Source organism: Oryx dammah, unplaced genomic scaffold, assembly GCF_014754425.2.
Source record: "Oryx dammah isolate SB20612 unplaced genomic scaffold, SCBI_Odam_1.1 HiC_scaffold_11, whole genome shotgun sequence".
Classification (NCBI taxonomy): domain Eukaryota; kingdom Metazoa; phylum Chordata; class Mammalia; order Artiodactyla; family Bovidae; genus Oryx; species Oryx dammah.
Genome location: NW_024070195.1, coordinates 24,755,793 through 24,764,945, shown reverse-complemented (window position 1 = coordinate 24,764,945; position 9,153 = coordinate 24,755,793). Strand labels below are relative to the sequence as shown.

General features: G+C 33.2%; 1 long non-coding RNA gene across 1 annotated transcript; it reads left to right on the top strand.

Moving 5' to 3' along the window:
• The first annotated feature begins 5,884 nt into the window (after positions 1-5,884).
• Positions 5,885-8,447, top strand: LOC120870606. The gene is made up of 3 exons (XR_005722824.1): positions 5,885-5,909; positions 7,289-7,309; positions 8,306-8,447. It is a non-coding gene; the product is annotated as an uncharacterized LOC120870606 (long non-coding RNA).
• The last annotated feature ends 706 nt before the right edge of the window (positions 8,448-9,153 follow it).

Sequence of the window (9,153 nt, the reverse complement as noted above, 5' to 3'; positions counted from 1 at the left end):
CAAATAATAAAAGTCTAAACAATGTCAAAAGGGATTAAGAATAGTTTTTAAAGGTAGTTATTTTATCAAATAGGAATTTCCAGGTGACTCAGTGGTAAAGAATTTGCCTGCCAGTGCAAAGACTCCAGTATGATCGTTGGGTAGGGAAGATCCCCTGGAGGAGGAAATGTTAGCCTGCTCCAGTATTCTTGCCTACATAGTCCCATGGATAGAGGGGCCTGGCAGGCTACAGTTCATGTGGTTGCAAAGAGTCAGACATGACTGAGCAACTGAGCACAGCATACATATTTTATCTAACGTTTCTAAATTTTTCTCAGTTCAGTAAATTCTCTCTTCCACTCCTGTTTTCATTTTTGTAGACAATTCTCTGATAAATATGAACTCTTAGACAGTGTTTGTGTGTATATGTGCATCTTTGCATGGAAAATATTTGTGTGTGTGTGTTTATCTGCAAACTAATGGGTTTACTTTTAAATTTAAAAATTGTAATATTTGATTTTTTGTGTTTCTTTCCAAAAATATTTTCACTAATCTTTTCATTTCATTTTTCAGAAAGACCACAGAAAATATTCGGTAAATTTTCTGACAACTCATTACTCCCAAATCCTTTTATAATTATTCCTTTCTTGGTGTCTTTGAGATTATCTATCTTTTATCTCTAGGTCATCCATTGGCTGACTCTTCTCCTGGGTGTCTACACTTCCCTCCCCAAGCTTTTGGTTACCTCTCCTCTATTAACTTGTCTCCATTTCTTGTCCCTTCCTTCCATTTGTGCTCACTTCTTTCATTCCACACTGTTTCTTCTCTGTAAATACTGCCCTTTTTTTTGGTATACAGAGACCTTCCACAGTTTCACTGAGAAGTTATGAGACAAATGGCATATGATTTTTATTCTATGTATTTTTCTGGAAAACATTCAAACTTTGGACCTCTGTCACATGCTCCAAATATTAGGGCTCATTTCTTTGCAATAGACACTTTTGAAAGTTTATTACTTATGAGACAATAAACATGTGATTAAATATCTCCACCGATTGTTCTATCAAAAGTCTGTAAATTCTGATTTTATTTAATGGTCAGTTGTAAGCATGAAGCTGTCTTCCACTGCAATCAATCTTTTTACCCAAGTGTTCACAAGTATACAGATATTTTACACAATTTTTACTCATATTTTTTCTACCAGCTATAGTCATTCTCCTTATATTTTTGTATTTTGTTGGCATAGAAGTTAACTATACAAAATAAAATTCTTTTATGGATGTAGAAGCAATTTATATCTTTAATACAGTTCTTGATAATATAGACCTCAAATCTGAAGTTTTTGTATAAATTACTCAAAAAGCTATTATCCTAGAATACTTCTGTAAGGTTATTACCCTCCTTAATTTTAAAATTGCTTTTATGTTTCCAGGTTGAATGGAATTTAGGAATATACTTCTTTCATGTATGTGGCAGGCTTCGTATAACTACTGCTACAGATACAGTTTTGGTCAGATGAATGTTTATATTATATGCTTCCTCATCACTTTTTAAGTATCTGTCTTGTATGTAAACATGCTTGCAATTTATTCTGAAAAAGAAGGTCTATTGAAAGAATAATGATGCATTATATGTGTGTGTGTGTGTATATATATATATATATATATATATATATATATATATATATATATCTCCCAGAGGAAGTCATATCTACTTTCTCTCAAGGTGTCCTCTCCTATCTTAACTGCTTTGCACAGTGGGTGAAAGTTGTACAACAACACTGCCTTTGACTGGTTTGATGGCTTTAGGAAACTTGTGGTTCCAATTCCCAGAAATATTAGTGAGCTTAAACTACAGAGTAAACTCAATACTTCTAAAAATTTTATACTCATCTCTTCCTGACACTGTACTTTCATTTTGAATGTTAATTCTTTCTTATTTTTATTTTTCAGACAAGAAAGAACAGGGGAAAGGCAAGTTCCAATGATGCATTATTATTTCATGTGTACATATATATCTGTTTCACTGAATAAGTCTGGATACTATGATCAGCTTCCCAGAAATTCCTGTTCCCATTTCCAAGATTGTGATTTCTATAAACAATTTCTCCCTAAGAGAATATAAAGTGTCTTGAAAAAAAAAATAGCCATTTCCAGATCAGTTAGAAAATGTCAAAATTACTTTGGAATATCTTGTTAAATGAACAGCAAGGAAGCTGCATTAGGCTTCTGGGGTCCTTTGAAGAGGACACAGGTTTCAACTTAATAAGATCCCACTTCACAATGATTTTAGAGATTGAGCATCAAAGAAATACTGACTGGAAAATCTTAAACTCATCAAATATGTTAAATATCTACATGTTGCTAATAATACACAGCTACATTGGTTAAGGTAGCAGGATATTAGTGAATTTATTCGTTATTCTGTGTGTATGTGTTATTCGCTCAGTCATGTCTGACTCTTTGCAACCCCATGGACTGTAGCCCACCAGGCTCCTCTGTCCATGGAATTCTCCAGGCAAGAATACTGGAGTGGGTTGCCATTTCCTTTACTAGGGGATCTTCCTGACCCAGGGACTGAACCTGGGCCTCCTACATTAAAATATATGTCTGTATTTTTAAACTTTCTGATATTAAACTTTATTCAAGATAACTTGAGGCCATCTGATTTGGAACTGCCATTACTACCACTTGATATTTCAATTTCCTTCCTTTCATGTAACAAGGCTATATATCCATGGGTTGTGGCTTTTCAGGTGGCACTACTGGTAAAGAATTCACCTGCCAGTGCAGGAGACACAAGAGACTCTGGTTTGATCCCTGGGCCAGGAAGATCCCCTGGAGAAGGAAATGGCAAAACCACTCCAGTATTCTTGCCTGGGAAATTCTATGAACAAAGGAGCCTGGGAGTCCCTGGGGTTGCAAAGGGTGGAATGAAACTGAGTACAGCACAATACAAGAACTTACCAAAGCTAACAAATCAAATAATAAAAGCCTCAGTTCAGTTCAGTTCAGTTCAGTCGCTCAGTCGTGTCCGACTCTTTGCGACCCCGTGAATTGCAGCATGCCAGGCCTCCCTGTCCATCAATAAAAGCCTAAATAATGCCAAAAGAAGTCAATAGCATATTTTAAGAGGTAACCACCACAACTAATATTTCTAAAAAGTTTTCTCTTTCAGTAATTTCATTCCATCTTTACTTTGATTTTTTTTGTAAAATATTCTGTGGACAGAAGTGGGATTTCCTCCTCTGTTGGTACTATGTGTTAGGGAGTGTGTATGTGAGTTACTGTGTGTGTGTGAGCTTTTGCATGTTAATAGGTTTAATTTTGGGCTTACATTTAGAATTTTCAATACATTTAATTTTCTTCACATCTACTTCCCATGATATTTACGTTGACCTTTGCATTTTATTTTTCAGAAGATCTTCCCCAAAAAATAGGTAAATTTTCTCTGACATTTCCCATAACCATTTAAATGACTGTTTTTTTTGGTGTCTTTAGAGTTCCATTTCACCTGTATGGCTTCCAGTGGCTCATCCTTCTGGATGTCTACATGCCCCATTCACTGATTTCTGCTCATGATCTTCTCTCACATTATGTTCTCTTCATTTCAGTTTCTATACTTTTCATTCATTCTCAGTCCCTCTTTTTCATTCAGTATCTGTACCTCCCTGTAAACATTGATCTTGTGTTCTTCCAGAGACTTGTCACACTTATTACATTATTAAGTTGGAGAGATGAAAGAAAGTAGGCTGATATGCACATGGTTTCTACTCTCTATATATTTTATGGACACTGCCCACTAATTTAAGACTTCTGTTTTATATAAGAAATATGAGAGCCCATTAAGATGCAATTAATTATTCACCAAACTTTTACAAGAACCCTTATTAGCTAAATATAGTTTTATTCCCATTCGTTGGTCAAATGTGAACTGGAGGCTTACTCTTACACAGCCTGTGAATGTTACTCAAATGTTCTCAGGTATACAAATATTTTACATAATCTTCCCTATCTTTTTTCTTTTAAATCAAAATGAATTTTGCTTATACTTTTATTAACACAATTATGAATTCTGAAAATTTCAATTTCTTTTAAATGTTAAGAGAAAGACTTTCATATATTAAGGAAAGTTCTTTGATTAATCTCTCAATTGAGAATGGTGTAGGTCAATGACACAAAGACACTGGAATTTTTCCAAAAATTTTTATAATATAATACAAATATAATCATTTAAAGTTTAACATTCTCCATTTCTAATGGTATTTTTCAATTTTTTTTGTCAGACTGAATAGATTTGAAATACATCTACTAGATAAACAGATTTGGTCAGATGGATGCTTTTACTATTTTCTTCCTCATCTCTCTTAACAACCTATCTTTGTGTTTTGTGTATTTGTACTCTGTTTTAAAATGGAAGAAGTGCCTCTAAAAGACCACAGATTGGTACTGTTTATCCAACAAAGTTTTATCAACTTCCTCTCATGATCAGTTTTCTGTTTAGCTCTTGTGCACCAAGCTCCATATGGAAGTAAAAGAATATTGCCTCTGATTGGTGAGGAGGCTTTGGAATCTTCTGATTCCAGTTCTTTAGATTTATTGGTCAGCTTGAACTATAGAGAAAATTATGGAAGTGTTTCAAATTTTTATCCTCCTCACTTACTGATATGTACCCTCATTCTGAATGCAGATTGATTGTTTTTCTTTTTATATCAGTATAAGTGCAAACAGGAAAAAGACAAGTCCTATTCATGTGTGCCTACTCACGCTTTCATGTGTCTCTTGCACCTCTCTTTATCAATGATCATCACCTTCTATTCCTGTATCTGTATATTTTGACATGATTTTGTGTCATTATTTTGAGTATGCCATTTCTGTTTTTAATTTACTTTCCTGTATTATTATTGCTCTGAATTGTCCTGCATTTCAACACGTGTAGACAAATACTTTTGTCAAGTAAATTTTTTTAATATGTCTCTGATGTTTTGTCATTTTTAGAATGGCTAATGTATAGGTGTATCCCAATTTAATTCAAGAACCCCTTTCACTGTCATCTAACAAACACAGTATTCACCTTCTATTAATGTGATTTAGCTAAGATAAGCTTCATTCAAGTACATGTTAAACTAGAAACTCGCACAAAACAAATTCAGTACTAATGGGTTCATGAAAATGCTATGAATAGAGACTCCTAGAAACTTAACCTAGGTTTCCTTCTGGAATAGTGTTTCACTATACTGGAACAGTGGCTTTTGGTGACTATGCACGACAAAGCTACTGCAATAACCAGAATTGACTTATATATGTATTTCATGGAAGTCAAAGAATGTATAAAGTTAACAATTGAATAATAAAAGCCTCAGTTCAGTTCAGTTCAGTCGCTCAGTCGTGTCCGACTCTTTGCGACCCCATGAACTGCAGCACACCAGGCCTCCCTGTCCATAACCATCTCCCGGAGTTCACTCAAACTCGCATCCATCGAGTCGGTGATGCCATCCAGCCATCTCATCCTCTGTCGTCCCCTTCTCCTCCTGCCCCCAATCCCTCCCAGCATCAGAGTCTTTTCCAATGAGTCAACTCCGCATGAGGTGGCCAAAGTACTGGAGTTTCAGCTTTAGCATCAGTCCTTCCAAAGAACACCAAGGACTGATCTCCTTTAGGATGGACTGGTTGGATCTCCTTGCAGTCCAAGGGACTCTCAAGAGTCTTCTCTAACACCACAGTTCAAAAGCATCAATTCTTCAGCACTCAGCTTTCTTTATAGTCCAACTCTCACATCGTTATAGTCCAACTCCACATTTAGTCCAACTCTCACGTTTAACTTTACATGGATATTTTTCAATAAATTTGAATTTTATTTGATTTTGTTTCCTATGATATTTACATTGTTCTTTCCATTCTATTTTTCAGAAGAACTTCAGAAACAATTGGGTAAGTTATCTCTGATAACTTTTTATTCCATTGTCCTTTTTAAATAACTTCTTTCTTGACATTTTTAACATTCCATGACTTTTTACCTATTTATGATCGATTTGTTCATTCTTCTTTTGTATGTCTACTCTTCCTTCTTCAGGGTTTTTGTTTGTTTATGGACTTCTCCTACATTAAATACTGTCCCTTTCCATTTTCCTTATTATTTCCTCATTCTCTTTTTTACCTCATTCCATACTGTCCCTTTCTAGAAACATTGGCTTCTCTTATCTTCCACTGACTTGCCATTGATCCTTTATTAGTTTTGTGAGATGAGGGGGATTGATTAGGCCAACAGATACATGAGTTCCAGTCTGTACATACTGTGTTGAAAACATCCATTAACTTAGGGTCACTGCACATATTCCAAGTTCAAGAGGCCATTACTGTACAACTGATACTTTCCCAAGCTTTAAGAGATAAAAGAAGATTCCAGATTTCATGAGTGGAGTTTCTTCCTGCATTATCCTGTCAAAGACTGTATAAATTCCACTGTCATTCAGAAGTCACCTATGACCTTCGATCTCACTCTTTCACTGCCCTTGATCGTATTACTCAAGTGTTCTCAGTTATACAAATATTTTACACAATTTTTTCTGGCTATTTTCCCAACTATAATAAATGTTCTTATTCTTTTGCATGTTCAGTCACACAGTTATTAATTCTGTGAACTACAATACCTATTAAATGTTTGTAGAAGGATATTATATCTAGAAAATTTCATGTGTATCTTCAATTCAAAATTTTTTTGTGAATAACACAAAAAGATATTTTCCTAACATGACTCTGAAAGATTTTTCCTAAAACATCAATATAATCACTAAAAGTTTAACATTTTTCTTTTCCAAATTTTAAATTATATTTCTGTTTACAGGTTGAATATAATTTGGAAACTTATATCTTTAATGCATGTAGCAGGTTTCATGTAATTACTACAACAGATGCAGTTTTGACTAATGGCTACTTTTTCTATAGGCTTTTCATTACATTTTAAGTTCCTATGTCATATTTGTGTATGTTAGTATGACATTTTATTCTGAAAAAGAGGAGATAGCCCAATGAAGGATGATTGACATTATTTATCCTAGAGGAAGTCCCATTTTGTTTCAGTCATGGTTTCATTTCTTAATTCTTTTTGCACTAGGAGGTTGTATGGAAAACAGCATTGCCTTTCACTGATTAGATGGTCTTTGAAAACTTTTAGTTCCAATATTTTAGAAATAACAATCAATTTTTTTAAAGAAGTAAAGCTCATAGGATTTCAAATTATTCTACTCTTTTCTTCCTGATACTGTGTTTTCATTTTTAATGAATTGGTTTTTCTTTCTTCTATTTTTCAGATAAATATAAACAGGAAAAAGGTAAATGCCATTAATATATTTCACTTCATGCCTAGGCATTGTTTTTCTGTTTATTTTACCTTTCTTCAACTTCAATAATTATCTTCCTCAATACCAACCTACATATAGTTTTACATGTTCATGCTTTTTTATTATTTTATTTTTTCAAATAAAATTAACTCTCTTCACCTCTAATTCAGATACAGTATTTGAAAGGTAATGCTTCTTCATCATTTCTTATGTATCTGTTTCATTATTACTGATTTTTCCTGTTACTGCAAACTCTGCATGTATTTTCTTTCTGCTGAGTAAATTTTAGTAAAATATATCTGTAGTATTTTGGTATTTTTTAAAGTTTCTGATCTGAACTTTATGTCTTTTGATTTATAATCCCTTTCACTGTTATTTAATACCTTATTTTCATTTCTTTCATCTGACTATTTTTAAGATAAGTTGCATTTAGGTATGAGTTAAAATCAAAAGCATAAAATAAGATGAAGCTTTAATTGGTTGAAAAAAATGTGAATAGAGGCATCCATGAACTTAACCCTGCAATTATGATAACTGAAATATAATTAAGAGCAAAGAACTTATAAGCACTAAGAACTTGTGTAAACATCCATATAATTTCAAAAAGGATCAAGAAAAATTGTATACAGGGTTATCGTTACCATCTTTCTAAAAAAAAAGAAAGAAAAATTGTATAAGATAATGATCAGAACAAAAATTCCAGCTTGTTTTCAATTCAGAAAATTCATTCATTTTCTCCTTCTTCATCTTTTGAAGAGTATTCTTGGCAGAAAAGGGAGCTTTCAGCCAAGTGTGTGTGTGTGTGTGTGTGTGTGTGCATGTGTGTTCACATGTGTGTGTGCATGCATGCATGTATTCATGCATAGGTATGTGTTTACATGAGTCATTATAGGTTTAATATTAAACACATGTTTTCAATAAATGTGCATTTTATTCATATTTCTTTCTCTTAAAATTTACAGTGATCTTTCCTTTTTTTTTTTTCAGAAGAACTTCAGAAAAAATTAGGTAAATTTTCTCTGACATCCATGTCTTCCTAAAACATTTAAACAACTGCTTTCTTGAAATCTTTCTATTCCATGCCTTTTTATAAATATGTCATCTTTTGGCTCACCCTGGATGTCTCCTGTTCCCACATGAATTTTGCATTATAAACTTTGTTCATATTAAGTGCTACTCATTTTGTTTCCCTACCTTCATTCTTCCTACTCCTTCTTATTTAATTTCATACCTGATCTTCCCCCATACGCACTGGCCTCTTCTGTTTCTAGAAACTTGCAAAAGTTTCTCTATGAAATTTATGAAATTTAGGAGCTTAGGCTGATAGGCACATGGTTTCTACACTATATATGTATTTCTTGAAAATACCCCAAATTTGGGACATCTGTATTCTAAATCTGAAGGCCTATTACTATGAAATTGATACTTTCTCATACTTTAAGAGATGAGAGGAAGTCTCCAAACTTGCTGATTAAAGTTTCTTTCTATGTTCTTTCAACTACTGTGTGAATTCAGATATAATTCATTGGTCAAAATTCATTCTTCCACTACTATTGAACATATTAGCCCAGAGTTTCCAGGTATATATTATTTTACTTAAGTTTTCTTGTATTTTTAAACTTTTCAACCATAAAAATTTTTCTTCAGCTTTTTCATTTTTATTATCAGGTCGACAAACTGCAAATACTTGTAGGAGGATTTTAATTTTAAGGAAAGTTCAAGTATAATATATCTCTCAATTTTTAATTTTGTGTGTGAATCACATATGAAGCTTGTTTCCTGAGATATTTCCAAAAGATTTTTTAGTGAAACACTAATGTAATTATCATAAGTTT